A 17,063-nucleotide genomic window follows, 5' to 3' on the forward strand; every position below is an offset into this window, starting at 1 on the left:
GTGAAGGCTAAAAGTGCTGGAAAGGCTACATTCATTTTCATTCAGTGCAGGTTATAAGAGTGGGTTCCCCATGGGATGCTGCAGCATATTAAGGAGTTCACAATGTGCTACAGAAGGATCCTTGCTGAGACTTCCAACTGTCAGCAAGACTAACTGGTCATTGCTGTTCGTGATGTAGTACAGTCCTCTTCCATGGCATCCCTTTTGTCTGATGTAAACTCTACAGGGAGGGAAGAAGGTTCTATGATGGGGAAACTTTCAAGCAAGATCACTAGCATTCTGAAGTTAGGATCATCATAAGCAGACAATACTGTACCAAAAATAGTACAGTATGCGCTCCACCATAACAAGCAACCTTTCCATTGACGCTGAACTGGACAAGCATATTAGCAAGGTAGCTATAGCAATGGCTCCTCTCTCCAAAAGAGTATGGGAGAATGTGATGCTAACGACCAATACCAAGACAAAGGTCTACCAGCTTTGCATGTTGAGCACACTGCTTTATGGAAATGAGTCATGGGCAACTTATACCCACCAGGAACGATGCCTCAATGCCTTCCATAAGCGCTGCTCCAGGAAAACTTTGTGCATCACATGGCAGGACAGAGTCTAAAACAAAGATGTGATCTCCCAAGCCCATGTTCCCAGCATGCTCGCACTTCTGTCACAGTGACATCTACACTGACTTGGCCATATACACAGAATGGAGGGTGGCAGGATCCCCAAGGAAGAGTTCTACAGGGAGCTGGCTTCGGGCACTAGGCCTATTGGCAGACCAACTCTGCATTACAATTATGTCTGCAAACATGAGATGAAAGGGTGGGATTCCCTTGCAGACAATCGCCTGGAGACAGACAGTCAAGTTGTGTATTCACAGCAGTGATCAGAGGAGGAAGGACTGCTGGGAGGAGCACAGAGAAAAGAAATGTCATGGTGTACCTAGAGCGGCAAAACTGGATGCCTTCATCTGCCCCACCTGCAATTAAACGTGTCTCTCCCATATGGGTCTCTACACCCATAGCTATAACACTCCAACAATTTGACTTAAGCCCTGAAGGTGCACTCTTTCATTGTCTCCAGAGACAGGCAGGTGCCAACCACAACAACGGAATGAATTGCAATTATCAACCTTATGTAAAGAGTCTTAATTCTTACAGTTTCACTACGATCTCAGTGAAAATTCTTTCTGTGCACTTTAAGTTCTTCTTCCTCATCAAAGACAAAATAGCTCATGTGAAGAAATGAATACCACACTTGAAACTAGTTTTGCATCTGAATAATTATTTATCTACTTTCATCATTTATATCCCAGCCATCTGCCAGAATGCTCTAGACACACAAAGCATTACTCTTGCCTTGACAGATCACCACTGCAAACCTTTAATCCATGACAGATATCACACATGGAGCCAGTTTAGATGTAACATTACTAACTTAATAAATAATTGTTTATCAAACCTGAAAGAAGCATCAGGTCTGTGTGCCTCCTGCACCCGTCATGCACCAGTTTCAGTGTTTCAGTTTTGGTGTCTCTTTCAGACATCTGAAATAGTTAAATAGTTACAAGGTAAGAAAGGAATAAGTTAAAGCTATGGTTTTCCCAGTAGTGATGTATGGAACTGAGAGCTGGACCATAAAGAAAGCTGATCGTGGAATAATTGGTGCTTTTGAATTATGGTGCTGGAGGAGACTCTTGAGAGTCTCATGGACTGCAAGAAGATCCAACCTCTCCATTCTTTAGGAAATCAGCCCTGAGTGCTCACTGGAAGGACAGATCCTGAAGCTGAGGCTCCAATACTTTGGCCACCTCATGAGAAGAGAAGACTCCCTGGAAAAGACCCTGATGTTGGGAAAGATGGAGGGCACAAGGAGAAGGGGACGACAGAGGATGAGATGGTTGGACAGTGTTCTCAAAGCTACCAGCATGAGTTTGATCAAACTGCGGGAGGCAGTGGAAGACAGGAGTGCCTGGCGTGCTCTGGTCCATGGGGCCACAAAGAATTGGACACGACTAAACGACTAAACAAGAATAGGAAGAAGAAGAAGATAGGAATAAATATCAATTTGCAAACGAGGATCATAAACCATGGTTTGGTCCTGGTTTAACATCCTGGTTAATAAAAAGAATGTAATGACAAACTGGGTTTCAAAGAGAATTGGAATAGAAGTGGCCAAACCAGCACACAAGGGAAGAGAGTGTGGAGAAAGAATTTGCAAGTCCAGCACTCTTTCCCAGTTTAATAAACCAGGAGCATAACATTCAAACCAGACTAACATATATCATTTAAGCCTGAAACTGACAGAGCATTTACCAGAAAAAGCCCCAGCATAGCAAACTATATGTATAATGGACAAAAAGACTCCTGTAAACAGAGCTTCTGTCTTGGCCTGTGCTAAGCAGTGAACTGTGACTCTAATATGACAGCTCTTCAGAGACAGTCAAACCTACTCTGCCTTAATCCAGGACATAAAGAATGGAAACACTGAACTTCATAATCCACATCAGGCAATGACTGAGATCCTGGGCATGAGTGAGGAAGCCTTGATATTGTGCTGGCGCTGTGTGTGTGTGTGTGTTGGGTATTATTTTTAAAAAAAATCTACCAGAGTGAAATGCTTCTACCATAGCAGCAGTCGAGTCCTTTTCTCACAAGTCACATCAATCACAGCAAGTCTCTGGGGATTCAGACTGCTTTTCTTTGTACTTTCATCACTGAGAATGGAAGTATTTTCCCTTCATGAATGAGCAGCAGGTTTGTTCTTCTTTGTAGAAAAGGTTTGCTTCTTCTACATGAAGGTGGAAAAGAGGGCCCGTCAAGGGTGAAGTTTGACAGAAGGTGACGTGTCTGAATTAAAACAAAGATCCAATTTCTACAAGTTTCTAATCAAGATTTAATATGGCTAACTTCTGCTGCCTTGTAGGCCTACTGCAATGTGCTCAATATATATGCAATTTGATTTTCAGATAGTATAGATATGTTTGCTTTTCTTCAGGACCACAATATTTGTTAGGTGAAACTAGGTGTTCTTGTTTTGTTGTGCTAAGTGAGAAAGCAGCAAGCTGTTAGCTTCAGACAAAAATGTCTTTCTGCTTTCTTCTCTATCCTGAATGTTTGTAATGGATAACATGTTATTAAAAACTAAACTGAGATATAAATATGTAAATAAAACAAACCCTTGCAAAATAAATTACCCATTATTCTTTTAATTGCAGTCTAGATTGCCTCTGAAAGATGCTTAGGCCCAGATTTTGCAAACCTCCAAAACAAGGCTCAATTGCTGAAAAGTTTCTCTGTGTGTCATTGAGCCCATATAAATGACCAAAGCTTTTTCACACCCAAGTAGCTTTGCCATTTCTACTATCATATCATGCAGTAAGGTGGTTTAAAGGCACATGAGGTGCAAAGGTGTAGCTGAATATGTGGCAAAATAGTGGCTGTAGCTCCCTGGCATTCATAATTGGTGAACAGCAAGACGTTATCAAGGAAAATACCACAGCTTAGCTGAGTCAGCAATAAAAAGTTTGAGGAACGTAAGTCATCACTATAATGAACCATGTGCCCTCAAATTCCACTGACTTAACTTAAGTTTAGTTTGGTGGCAGGTACTCAGCAAGCCTTTCCACCTGAAGAATTTTTTTCATCGTTTTATTTGAAGGAAAGGGTGTGAAATCAATTGAAGAGTGAGAGAGTTCATTTTCTCTGTTAAGATGGCGACCATCCCTGTCTGTCAGGTTCATCAATAGCAAGCATAGCTGTCAACTTTCCCTTTTCTTGCGAGGAATCCTATTCAGAATAAGGGAATTTCCCTTAAAAAAAGGGAAACGTTGACAGCTATGAATAGCAAGGTATGCAGGAGAGAGGGACAAGAGCTGAGGAGGTGCAAAGCTGCAGATACAGGCACCTCAGTCACCTTTCACTGCCACACAGATCAATTTTGCAGCTCCCTCTAACTGTTTTAAATGGGCTAAAACTAAAGCCTATTATTTAATTTACTGTAGATACTCCATTGGTCAATACCTATCGTTCTCATTCCATCTTTCGTTTCAGGCCAAGGCTTCAAAGGGCAGAGGTTTATATCACAGATGAGGAAACAAGGCATGCTTCATTTAGTAGAACCATGGGATGACTACTGGGGTTGTCATGCTTCTGATGAGACATTAAATCAAGATAAACACTAATCCTATTGGCATCCCTATTCAGGGATGGAAAATAATACAGTTTGAAATTCTGCTAAGGGTTGTTCTTAAAAGGGACAACCTTGGAAAGTACACTGTATGAATATAAAATGATGTCAAAACTATTAAACTATATTTGCATGAGAGAAACCATTGCCTCAGTGCTTGATGTTTATAGAATACTGGAGAAACAACCCACACTCATCAACTGTTATGAGATATGATCTTGATTTATTATCATGTTTAATAGTAGAATCCAGCTGTTGTGATTGTTCAGGTTGTTACTCTCTTAAGACTGTAATCCCATGCAGATAAGCCATAGCTCAATGCTAGAACATCTGTTTTGCAGAATATTTCAGGTCCGTTCCCTGGCATCTCCCAGTAGGGCTGGGAGAGTTCCCTATCTGAAATCCTGCAGAGCTGTTGACCATCGGTGGAGATAATACTGGGCTAGATGGACCAGTTGTGTAAACTTGGTATAAGGCTAAGGCAGCTTCCTATGTAGCTGGGGGAAAGTGTGATTGAACTCATTGAGGCTTACTTCTAAGTAGGTGTATATAGGGTAGAACTGAAAGTTTCTTAATATATTGTTACATTTGTATACATATAGACTTACCTTGGTTGTCGGACACCTTGGTACTTGGACTTTTTGGCTCCCAAACGCCGTAAACCCAGAAGTGAGTGTTCTGGTTTGCAAATGTTTTTTGGAAGCCAAATGTCCAACGTGGCTTACGCAGCTTCCAATTAAGTGCAGGAAGCTCCTGCAGACAATTGCAAGCCGCATCTTGGTTTTCGAACTGTTCCGGGGATTATGTTCGACAACCAAGGTACCACTGTATCTTGTTTATAATTTGTCTAAAAGCTCAAAAGCCTTGTAGAACAAAGTCTACATTGCATGGACTTCACACCTCACCTTAGATGTACATTAACTCTTCTCAGTATGGGGTATTTGTCTCTCACCTGAGCATACTCCATTGGGATATCTGAATCACCAATATTCACAAGCCTGGCTCCTGGGTTGAGGGGGTCCTATGAGGGCCCTGGCAGACTAACCTGGCAGTCATCTAAATTCCCCATAATGCTCAAGAGCAACACTACATCAAGAGCATCATGGGAAATGAAAACTGCAGGTAGACTCAGCCACCAGGTGTTACTCAAAGCACCAATCTGCAGGTTTTTTTAAGAAGGCCAAGGCAGGCATTGGCAGCAGACCCTGAGAGCTGTCCAGGAATGCTGGGTGCTGACACTGGTCTTGAACACTTACAAAAAACACATACTCCTTTTAATCCTCTTTTCCATATGCCTCATAATCATATGTTATTTTCTATACTTATCACAACACCTTATCCATCCATATCCTTCCTCACATATGTTGCGACTCAAGATACATGGCGCAGTTCCTCCTACACACAAATTTATCTCATATATTGTGTATCCCTTGAAATATGCAGTTCAAATACATTCTTTCGCTTATCGAATCTTTGGGAGCAATCCAACCCCAAGAGCTACTGGAGTGAGAAGAGCCTGGAATAGGCAGCTCTCCAGCAGAGCTAGGTAAAAGCTTTCTTCCCAGCTCAGATACAAATGGGGTTAAATCCTTCATCCTAGCTCAGCTGACTCATTTGAAGTCAGCTGAGTCAAGGCTAGGGTACGTCCTGTGAAAAGGGTGGTTCACAGGAGTGGCAGGGGTGAGTTGGGGGGAGGTGGGGGGAAACTTATTTCTGTTCCAAACTCTGTTCAGCTTAGGAACATGGCCTAGCAACCCAGTGGAAGTTCACTGGCAAAAAAAAAGGTGGTCTAAGACAAACTCGGTATTAAAGGTTTATTTTTGCTCTGCCATGCTCAGATCAGATCTGCCTACAGTAGCCTCACTCCTGAACAGAGTTTGGAACAGGGGTAAATTACACAGGCATTATTTACTCTGTCATAAATTATGCTGGCTTCCTAAAGCTTGAATTCTTATGCCTGAGAAATAATGTAATTTTAACCAATATCTATGTAGCATATGTTAAGATCCCAGAAAAGAAAGTTAACTACAGGTTTGTTTTCAACCAAGTTTAACAATGCCAAGTAAGCCCTAGGTTTGCATGAAGTCATAGATGTAGATATATTTGCATGTAAAATAGTTAGGAATGAACCAAGGAAAAAGAGAAGGTGATCTGCTTTCTGCAAGAAGGCTTTATTTTATTTTATTTTATTTTATTTAAAAATAGACATATATAAAAAATAGACTATATAAAATTAATAGTGGGAACTGGAGGTGCATAAATTTGCAGATTATATGCCTGTGATGAGTTTGATGTAGAGGGAAAGTACTTATGCCATTGAGTAACAATTCTGCTTCTTCAGTGCAGGATCAAAAAGGGACTATCCTTCAGTCTGTGAATAATGAAACAGCCTTGAAAGCTTAGTCACTGCAGTGCAGCAAGTAGCAAACAGGATGGGGCTTTAGAGCCTTTTTCTGCTGATAGAAAAGGAAGAAAGGAAGGAAGAAAGAAGCCTGCACCACCTCCCAGGAGCTACAGATGCAGTTTCCATGACAACCCCACATCTGAGTCAGAACTATTAAGGATCACCATGGCAACAAGTGTCTCACTTGCCATTTCCAGAAAACTGATGGTGTTTGGACTGGAATCATCACACCCTATCTAAAGGGGCAGGGTTGTGGCTGCACTAGGAGACACAGCATGGATCCAGCCAGTTCTGGGTGTGTTGCTGCTATCATGATAAATGGGCCAAAAACTACTCTGCTCTGCTTGATGGTGTCATACCAAGGATTTTAAAAATACCTGGAATCCCCTTCTCTGTTGAAACTCTCAGACTGTGGGTGTCTGGGTGGGAGACAGGACTGAGAACATGCTGATTGTTGATGCAGATTCATGAACTCCAAGTGCAGGGCAAGAGGAAGTGAGATCATCCACTGAGCACATCCATTACTCATTATGCTCCTATTCCAGTGCGTCACAACCAGTTGACTTTTCATTTCCACCTTTTCTACAAATACAACACAGGGGAAATTGAAAATTCAAACAAACACATACACAAACTTTGAAATGGCACTGGGAGGTTCAGAAGATGGCTTTGTTTCACAGGGCATTTGGCCAACAAGAAATTGTGCCATAATTGTGGCAGATTCTTCCAGAGCAGCTGGCCTCAAAGTAACACCTCTGTAATGTGTATCATATGAGCTGTCGTGCCAGAAACACATGTCTTAGTGCAAGTCCTGGACCACTGCTTCAATGCAATAGCAGATTAGATGAGGGCCCATTAGTTGAAACTGAATCCCAACAAGATAGAGTTTTTAGGGGTTTTTTAATGTTTTATGTAGTTTTGTAGTAGTTTTATGTAGTTTTTATGTAGTTTTATGTAGTTTTGTGGTAGTTTTATGTAGTTTTGTGGTAGTTTTATGTAGTTTTCAATTTCATTGTTCCGCAAGGGACAATGACAATAAAGATATCGTATCATATCGTAATAGAGCCCCTTTAAGTGGGTGAGAGTGCATGGTTGTTTCCAGCAAATAGGCAGTGTGATGGCCTGTGAATCCGATTCAGAGGGTGAACCGGAGGAATCCCAGCCTGCACAGGAGTCCCTGCCTCCAGGGCCGGCTGAACTGGGGCAGGGCCTTGATTCTGAGGCGCCTGCACCTGTGCCGGATCCTCTGGAGCAGGCACCAGGTGAAACCACTCTGGCTCCAGAGGTGGTTGAGGACTCAGTGCCTACAGGTGAGACTCCCCCTGGGCCCAGTAACCCTTCAGCCTCTCCTGAACTGCAGAGGCTCAGGGCAGAGAGGTGAAGGGAACTGGTTTCTCCCAGGAGGAGTGCTCGCCTTAAAGCCAGGAGAGGTGGGTCTCCTGGGGGCCGGGACCGCCCCTGGCCTCAGAGAAGATAAAGGCCAGTCAGCCCGGTCCCAGGTTGCGGGAGCAACGTCGTTGTTGAGTACCTGTTCCTGCCCGGACCCAGACCTGACCCTCCAGTGTTCCTGTCCCCACCCGGCTTCCTGCTTCGGACCTCGCCCCGCTCCTTGTGAACTGTTTCCAGGCTAGTGACCCAGGACCGGACTTTGACTACGCCAACGGTAACCTTCCCCCCGGGACCAGCACAGGCAGGTTGCCAGCACTAGACAGAGTTGCACTCCCTCTGAAAGAGCAGGTGTGCAGTCTGTGGGGGATCCTAGTTCCAGCACTGTTGTTGGAGGTGCAGGTGGCCTCTGCACCTAGGAGTGCCTTTTGATAGCTTGGCTGGTTCACCTGCTATGGCTATTCCTAAATAGGGATAGCCTAGCCACAGGGATCCATAGACTAGAAACCTCAAAGTTGGTTGCTGTATAGAGTGGCATCCCCCTCTCTGTGGGGTTGCCCTTGAAGATGGTTGAGAAGCTGCAGCTAGTGTAGAACATGAAATTGCATTGGCAATGAATAATAGTGGTTTTTTTTAATTTATGAATGAATGAATGCATCCTAGAATTTACACTGACTCTCTGCAGCTCTCTAGTTACAGTACATGGATTTCCTCCACCACCCCAAGAAAGCAAAACCATAAATTGCACTATTGCTGTCACAGTCAAATTCAAAAGGGATTCTAAGCCAAGCAAAAGTTTTAGAAGAGTCATCTAAGGCTGACTCACAATCACTTGCGTAATGAAAGTTAATTCTGTGTATTCTCTTTAAAATACACATCTGAAGGAAAAGTCTCCTGGGACAAGTCGGACACTATTGTGCATCAAGGTACATAGACTGTACACTTGTTGAACATCACATGTGAATAACTGTAGGAGCGGACAGCTAAACTACAACAAGTGTAGACGATGCACTTGTTGAATGTACGTAACATGTGAACACCCCTAATATTATTCTGGCTCACTTGATCTCCAAGTAGATTCAAGGGTTAAATAATTCAAAAATTGGATGTTTTGTTTTGTGGGAGTTATTTGCCAGGCAAGGAAAAACTACCACTGACCTAACATTTTCCCAGGTTTTAAAGCCAGCATCAGTAATAGAAACGCAAAGAAAATAAGGACATAGGAAGAGCCCTGCTGCCTAAGGCCAATGGCCCATCTAGCTCAGCACCCTGTTCTTAAAGTGGCTGACCAGATGCTCATGGGAAACCCACAATCAGGACCCAAGCATCGCAACACTCTCCCCATTTATGATTCCTAGTACAGTGGTACCTCGGGTTAAGTACTTAAACAGTGGACACAAGTACATACACAAATTGTCCTGCCTCAGTTCAGTGTCATGCTGATGGTTGATAAAGCTGTTATAATCAGAAACATGACCTTTCTATATATGACATTAGGAAACAGAAACATGACCTTTCTATATATGACATTAGGAAACATGGGTCTTTTTAAGTGAAAAAGTAAACTGCTTAATTAATCAGTTGTTTTAACTGGTTTCAGTATTGTACAGTGGTACCTCTGGTTACATACTTAACTCGTTCTGGAGGTCCGTTCTTAACCTGAAACTGTTCTTAACCTGAAGCACCACTTTAGCTAATGGGGCCTCCTGCTGCCACCGTGCCGCCGGAGCACAATTTCTGTTCTCATCCTGAAGCAAAATTCTTAACCTGAAGCACTATTTCTGGGTTAGCGGAGTCTGTAACCTGAAGTGTATGCAACCCAAGGTACCACTGCAACTGGCATTTAGTGTCTCCAAGGCTGGCATTAGTACATAGGATTCCTATGGTTTCCTCTGAACCCAAATTGTCCTCTTTGCCACCATCTTCTGACTAACCTTATGCAGTGCTTGAAGAAAGAAAGAAACAAGCAGCCCAGAGTTACAAGTGTTCCCAGCGCCCATTTAATCAGCGAGAGTTAAGGGAGCTCGGCATCTCTCACATCCAGGCCCCTGCAGTTTGGCACCGATGACACGTTTTACTATTAGAATGACTCTAGGCAGCGATAAGCTGCAAGGGAGATATAATAGTGTTGTCCTTATCTCTCCAGACATCTACCCTATTGTAAATTCACCAGAGTCAGTCAGTCACATGGCACCTCAATCGACTACGGACCCTCAAGGCAAGAAGGCTAAGCTCTGACTTCTGCTGCCGTTCTGCTTCTATCTATTCCAGCTTCTTCAGCATCGAGCCCCTCAGGAGGACGATGCAGAGCCACCTGGGAAGAAGACAGAAAAGCAGAGTGTGCCACAGAGGCAGGTTCACTGACACCACGCTGTGACTTTCAAAAGGTATGAATTCAGTAAAGGCCTTTCACGCATTGCGAAATTCCGACATGGATGCTATTTCTCCATGTGAGGAATAACAGCACAGGGAGCTGCTGCATACTGAGATATCTAGCTCAGGACCGTCTACACGGATTGGCAGCCTTTCCCAGCAGCATCGGGAGATGCAAGGGATTGAATCTTCTGCATGCCAAGCATGTGAACTACCACTGAGCTGGCCCTTCCTCAAACTTGGAGTAGCTCCCGCATGCAGTTTGTCACATGGGGCATTTGTACATATGAAATGCTAGGGAATTGCAGATCATTGTGATAGCCAAACCCCATTCTTCCTGTCTGGGAAAAGTTGCATCCTATGAAATATGCAAACTAAAGCGTGTGTAGATATTGATAGTCAGCATATACCAGTACCTCTTCTCCCCTAAACCAGGGAGCCGTCTGAACAAATATATAAGCCAGGTCCAGCCTTCCATCCCTTTGTCACTTTGGCCTCCCAGTGCAATTTTCCTTCCTGTCCTCAGGTATAGGGGAATTGGCCTCACACCAGAAAGACCAAAATGATCAAGAAAAGGAAGAAGCAATGCCTCTTGCATGAAATCAAGGAAGGAGGATGGTGGCAAATATTTGTCTTCCGGGAGACTAGTAGTCAAAAGGCTGAGTGACAGGAAGGAGGGCTCTGTTTCCCTTCACACTTGCTTGCCTGCCCAGCAAAGAAACAGTCAGTTCACTGGTAGGCAGGAGTGACCTGGCTTCCCAGCACCAGCGCCGCTACACGTTACTGGGATGGTGTGGCATGAGACAGAGTGGTAGTGAGGTCACAGCAGAATGGCACACCAGTGGAGCCCATCTGGTGTCTCTGCCAGCACACTTGCAGTGCCCTGGCCCAGTTTAGTGGCAGCAGTGCCAGTGCTAGGAGACCAGAGCTGCAGGGTGGTGTAGTGGTTAAGAGCGGTGGAATCTGGTGAACCAGGTTCGCGTCTCCGCTCCTCCACATGCAGCTGCTGCGTGACCTTGGGCTAGTCACACTTCTCTCTGAAGTCTTTCAGACCCACTCACCTCACAGAATGTTTGTTGTGGGGGAGGAAGGAAGGGAAAGGAGAATGTTAGCCGCTTTGAGACTCCTTTGGGTAGTGATAAAGTGGGATATCAAATCCAAACTCTTCTTCAAACTCTTCAGTGCCACCGCTTCACACCGGCTGCTCCTGCAGTGCAGGCTGCACATTTCAAGCATGATTCATGTTTGTATCTCAACTGATTTGTCCACATGCAGAATAGGGAGAATATTATATACTGGATTCTTAGTGTGCTTTTTGATACTGCGTACTGATGTTTTGCTGGTGACGTGATGATTGTAAATTGTGTGAAACGCTTAGAAATTTCATTATATTAAGTGGTATATAAGTTATTAACATTAAGGAAGGAAGGATCCTTTCAACTGGAGATGCCAAAGGCTGAATCTGGGACTTGCTGCAGGGAAAGCATGGGCTCTGTCACTGAGCTACAGCCACTTCATGTTAAAAAAAGTATCAGAATGAAAACTGCCAGAAATAAGTGTTTGTGTGTAGACCTTCTTTGCGGAATAGAGTACTCCTCCCAGACACTATTTTTCCCCCCATTATGAGCAATCTGGTTTTAAAAATGCCTGTTGTTATTTTTTAAAGCTGGAGGGGGAAAGGCACACCTGTTATCTGGGAAAGTTTAGTGTCTCACAATAGCATCTTGGCAGCAACACCAGCTGAGACTAGGGAGAAATAATATCACAGCTAGTGAGCAGCTATGTTCTCTCAATCACCTGAATTGCATCTGTAGACTTTTTATGCATCTAGAAATATTTGGGGAAACTTTAGCACAGTAATCTCACATCCCAATGTGGAACTGCACCTCTATTTCAGATGTTCCAAAGCCATGATTTTGATCCGTTAATGTCTGCCCTCATTCCATCAGGGCAGAGCTGAAATTTCATGGGAAGAGTTCAGAATTTTTCTTATGCTGAAAGTATGGTATACACACACACACTGATACACAGATACTGAAGAGGCAGCTGATTCTCACATAATGCGAGTTTGGTTGATTTGGTTCTCACTGCAGGGACGTGTAAGGGTCATTTGCCTTGACCTGCACAGTCTCTTTGTTGAGTACAGCTCTCAGTTAAAAATAACAAGCACTTGCCACCAGCTTCCCTGGTTTTTAATCTAGCAACATCTCTTAGATGTTTTTCACTCTGGAAAGGGGAAATCTCTTCTTATTCAAAGAACAGTAAGCTATTCATCTATATATCTCACAATACAGTTATATGGTCCAGTTAGACCATATAACAACAAAATCCATGAACTAGCAATAGCATAATGGCAGTGGGGTTTGCACTGATGTAGCACCAGAGTTACGTGGCTACAATATTCTGCTAGCATAACCTAATGGGAACATAACACAGTAGTCTCCCATGGCTCCAATGCATGGTTGGAATCCACCAGGAGCTGTGCATTCAGTATTGTGGGTGTGACTGTGGAACTCCCTTCCAGCTAAGATCAGTCAGGCCCCTTCCCTCCTGCTTGACAAAGACCTTTCTATTCCAGCCAGCATTTTAGGTCAAAGTTTTACATTATGTTAAAACTTTTGAAAGCTGTTTGGACTTCTGAAGTGCTTTCACCTGTTGCACAGCTTAGCAGAGTATAGCAGAGTACTGCAGTGTTTCTTAGGCAAATCTTGAGATTGCCCAGTCAGGACGACGATCAGGAACAAAGACTGTTGACTAGTAACTTGATTCTTGTGGTTTATTATACAGTCATACCTCGGGTTACAGCCGCTTCAGGTTGCGGACCGCCGAAACCCGGAAGTACTGGAACGGGTTACTTCTGGGTTTCAGCAGTTGTGCATGTGCAGAAGCACTAAATTGCACTTTGCGCATGTGCAGAAGTGCCAAATTGCAACCCACGCATGCGCAGATGCAGGTTGCGAGTGTGCATCCCGCACGGATCACGTTCGCAGCCTGAGCATCCACTGTATACAGCAGTAAACATACAAGTCTTATCTACAAGTTACTATTTACAACAGGACTTCTTCACTCTCAGCAACTCCTCAACAACTCCAACACTAACCACACCAACCACCTGTGTCATAGGTCATGCTGCCTATATGAGGGACCTCAGCCAATCACTGAGCTGTTGCTGGGTCTCCTTATCTCTAGGCAGATTCCTTTCATGCTCTGTCTTCCCAGGCTGTGGAGACATTAATTGCTGCTTGCAAAGCTGCACATAAACCATGGATTCCAACACATTAAACCTAGTTATGGAACTTACCGGTAGGTTTTCACCTGTGGTTTTGGTTTGTTTTAACGTCTTATTTGACTAATGAACTGTTTTTATTGCTTGTTCTGTAAACAGCTTTGTGACCATCTATTTTAGACCATCTATATTAGAAATGAATAAATCATCAGCACATGAACTAAAAATGGATAGCATTTATGTAGGATTTAGGATGCAGTCCTAACCTCACTTACATAGTAGTATGCCCCGTCAAATTCAATAGGAGTGCTTTTCCTTCTGTTTAGTGGACAAAGAGCAACAAGACAGTTCAATAGTCTGGAACCTACTGTATGCCATTTCCATGGAAAGTTTGAGTTGGAGTGGAATGAAATTCCCCATTAATTGCTATAACTTCATTTCTTAATGTCCACCGATGAACATTTGGCACTTCCTTATCTTTCCATTTTTGTGTAAGAACAGTTTCTGTTCTTCACTTCACATTCATTGTGGTCTAGTTGCTGGGTTTTATGGATTTTTTTTGGCATGTGACCACATGACACCATCATGATTCAGATAATATAGCCGAATAATATACTAGAAAGAAAAGGATTTTACTCTAATACAAAAAAACTGACTTTTGTGAAAGATCCTCACTATGTTCATCTGTGTGGCGTGTGCACAAGTGCTGCACACTTTCTGTGTGAAGGGGGTTGGTGGATGTGCTTTAGGAGATATCTGTTGTGCACCATTTCCTTCTGGCCAGTGTGAACTGTCAGCTTGTGAGCTCAGTTCAGATGAGGGATATGGCAGACAGAGATGACGGCATGGGTCAAAGTACTGCCCATGACAGAAGTCATTAGCTGCAGACAAAATTCCATCACAATAAGTAGGTTTGTCATAGTGAAGGAATGGGTTTCCAAAACCCAAAACTGACCGTGCAGGCAGTTTGAAACTGCACCAAAATCCCTATTTTTCCTTAGCTAAAATCCATTAACTTGAGCTCTAAGCTCAATGCATAAATAAAAGCCTGGCTGTATAGACAAGTGCTCAGAGCCCTCCCCTTTATCAGTTGTAGCGGCAACTGTGGCCTTCACTGTACCAGTAGTAGAACAGAACAGAGAGAAGACACGTCTGTGCTTTATCTTACGTCCTGGACACACTCTGACACACAAACCCAGGTCTGGGAACAAACGCTAGAGCATGTTCCCAGAGATTATTGCCTCTTCCCAGATAAGAGTAGGAAGAGGAAGATCCTTTTATGATCAGAAGTACAGGAAGGAAGATCCTTTTATGGTTGAGAGTACCAGAGCAAGAACATATGTGATGTCAACCTGCGTACATAGGCTGACGTGGTTGGAAGGAGGGAGAGGGTGCCTGGAGGATATATATACTGCATGAAACTTGTCATTTCTTTGGACTTGCTGTGGACTCACCACGCAAGTGCCTTCTGCTATCCGGAGAGCAGAATAAACTCTTTCTTTGAACCAACTCAGTGTCACTTTGACTTCCTTCCTCCTGTCCCGGAGCAACACAGACCCAATCGGTGAACTCCAATAAGGCTACAATAGCTCCGACAGACATGTAGCTCCCATTCTAATCTTCCATACAGGCATAGAATTCCAGAATACTTGACACAGCTGTGAGTCTTGTTTGCAAGGGGGTGGACTACATGACTCTCTGAGTGCTTTCCAATTCTACAATTCTAGTATTCTTTTTTAACCCTGCAAAAGGGCTATCTGCATGTGTGCGATCAAAATTCTGGCATTTACTAGCTTGAGGAGCACAAGTACATAAGGGGACATAACTTTTTTTCAATTCGAGCACAACTCACCATTAGGGTGGAAAGGAAAGCCAACAGTGAAGTGTGACCAAAGGAGCAGACAATCAGCTACAAATTCACTCTGAAAAATGTCAGATCAAACATCGGCTATACACCACTATAAATGGTAAAGTGCAGAAAGGACATTGGGGTGCTCTTCTCTGTTATCCACATTTAGCAAAACTGAAACAGGAGTAACATCTACATTTTTTATTTCCAAAAAGTCAGGGAGATTACTAGAATTTGTCAGCCTTTCATAAACATTATGGAAAACTAGGCTGCAGTCCTAAAACCCGATCCATGCTGCTAGAGGGAGGGGGGTTAGGGACATTCCATTGGCCTCTACTGGTGGCAAGCTCCACCACCACAGAGGCCCCACTAAGGCCACAGAAAGCAGGGCAGAGGCAATAATACTGCCAGCAAAAGACCCCAAAATGGACCACTGGGGTGTCACCAGGGGAGGTACCAGGCTGGCCATGGATCTGAGGGGTTCTAAGGATTGTATCCAATGCTAAGCTAATTAATCATCCCATCAATAGAAGGGTTTTTGCTTGCACCATGGGACTTTTCCCACTTTCCTCTCCCAGTGCACCCACTATCTCTGTTTTGGGCTCCGCCAACCCTCCAGAGCAGATCTGGAGAGGGCACAGAGTGTGCACAATTGGAAAATCCCACTGTGCAAGCATAAATTCTTGCACTGATGCACTAGCTGGATACTGTCCATAGTCTGTCTGAACTTTAATGGGAGAGGGAGAGGGGCAAGGCCGTGGGGAACCCAGCACAGTGTACACACAGTGGCCAAGCCAGTGCAATGTTCCCAGTGCTGTGCTTGCACCCTGCTGAGCTGCACACCCTGGCTTGCTCCTCCCTCTCAGTAACTAGCAGCGATGGACTTCATTGGGAAGCCAGGAAAGGAACACAGCCCCACCCATCCCACCGGCTGCTACTGCGTATATGGCATCCTCCCCCAGAAAAGTGGCAATGTCCACTTGCTAAAAGTATAGGAATCTGACATGCCTTGGGTCTTGAAAGGCACAGTAGAGCAGGCATAAGTACAGTATCACCTTAGAAAGAAAGGAGACGGCTGTTCTTCAGATTTGTGGACTGGAATATGAACTTACTCCTCTTATGTTACAATAGAAAAAAAGGCTACAAGAAACTGGGATGGGAGAGAAATTCAAATCAGCTGGTTTTCAGAGCTGAGCCTATGTAATTTTCACTTTCTGATATAATACGCAAAATGAAACACAACCATCCTTCAAATTTCACATTTCTCCAAATTTTTCAAAGCAACACAAAATGGCATATGCCAGGATAAAGTGTGTACGAAATGCACATATCAGTGAAAATAACATACAAAAATGCATTCTCTTATAGGAAATTGCTTTTAAAAATGTTTATATTATGAGAAATCCACATTAAAATGCTGGTGAATTTTAATGAAGATTTAAAAAAACAAAATCACAAAACTTGTTTTCTTTGGCTCCAGAGGATAGGACCTGAACCAATGGCTTCAAGTTACAATAAAGGAGAGTCCAACTTTGCATCTGGAAGAACTTTCTGACTTTTTGAAGGTGACCTGGTAACTACAACTAATCCAGAATGCGGCAGCTAGACTGGTGACTGGGAGCGGCCGCCAAGACCATGTA

The 17,063-nt window shown here is 43.6% G+C and overlaps 1 long non-coding RNA gene across 2 annotated transcripts in view; it reads left to right on the forward strand.

The window, feature by feature from the left end:
- Positions 1 to 6,799: 6,799 nt before the first annotated feature.
- LOC309531861 overlaps positions 6,800 to 17,063 on the forward strand; it is a 30,850-nt gene continuing 20,586 nt past the window's right edge. The window contains exons 1-2 of one of the 2 annotated variants that reach the window (XR_014219488.1): positions 6,800 to 6,884; positions 10,247 to 10,362. This is a non-coding gene — a long non-coding RNA (uncharacterized lncRNA). Of the gene's footprint in view, positions 6,885 to 10,202; positions 10,363 to 17,063 lie in introns of those variants that run through there. The other variant, XR_014219489.1, reaches the window with a different exon arrangement.

Source organism: Podarcis vaucheri, assembly GCF_965113315.1.
Source record: "Podarcis vaucheri genome assembly, chromosome: 4".
Classification (NCBI taxonomy): domain Eukaryota; kingdom Metazoa; phylum Chordata; class Lepidosauria; order Squamata; family Lacertidae; genus Podarcis; species Podarcis vaucheri.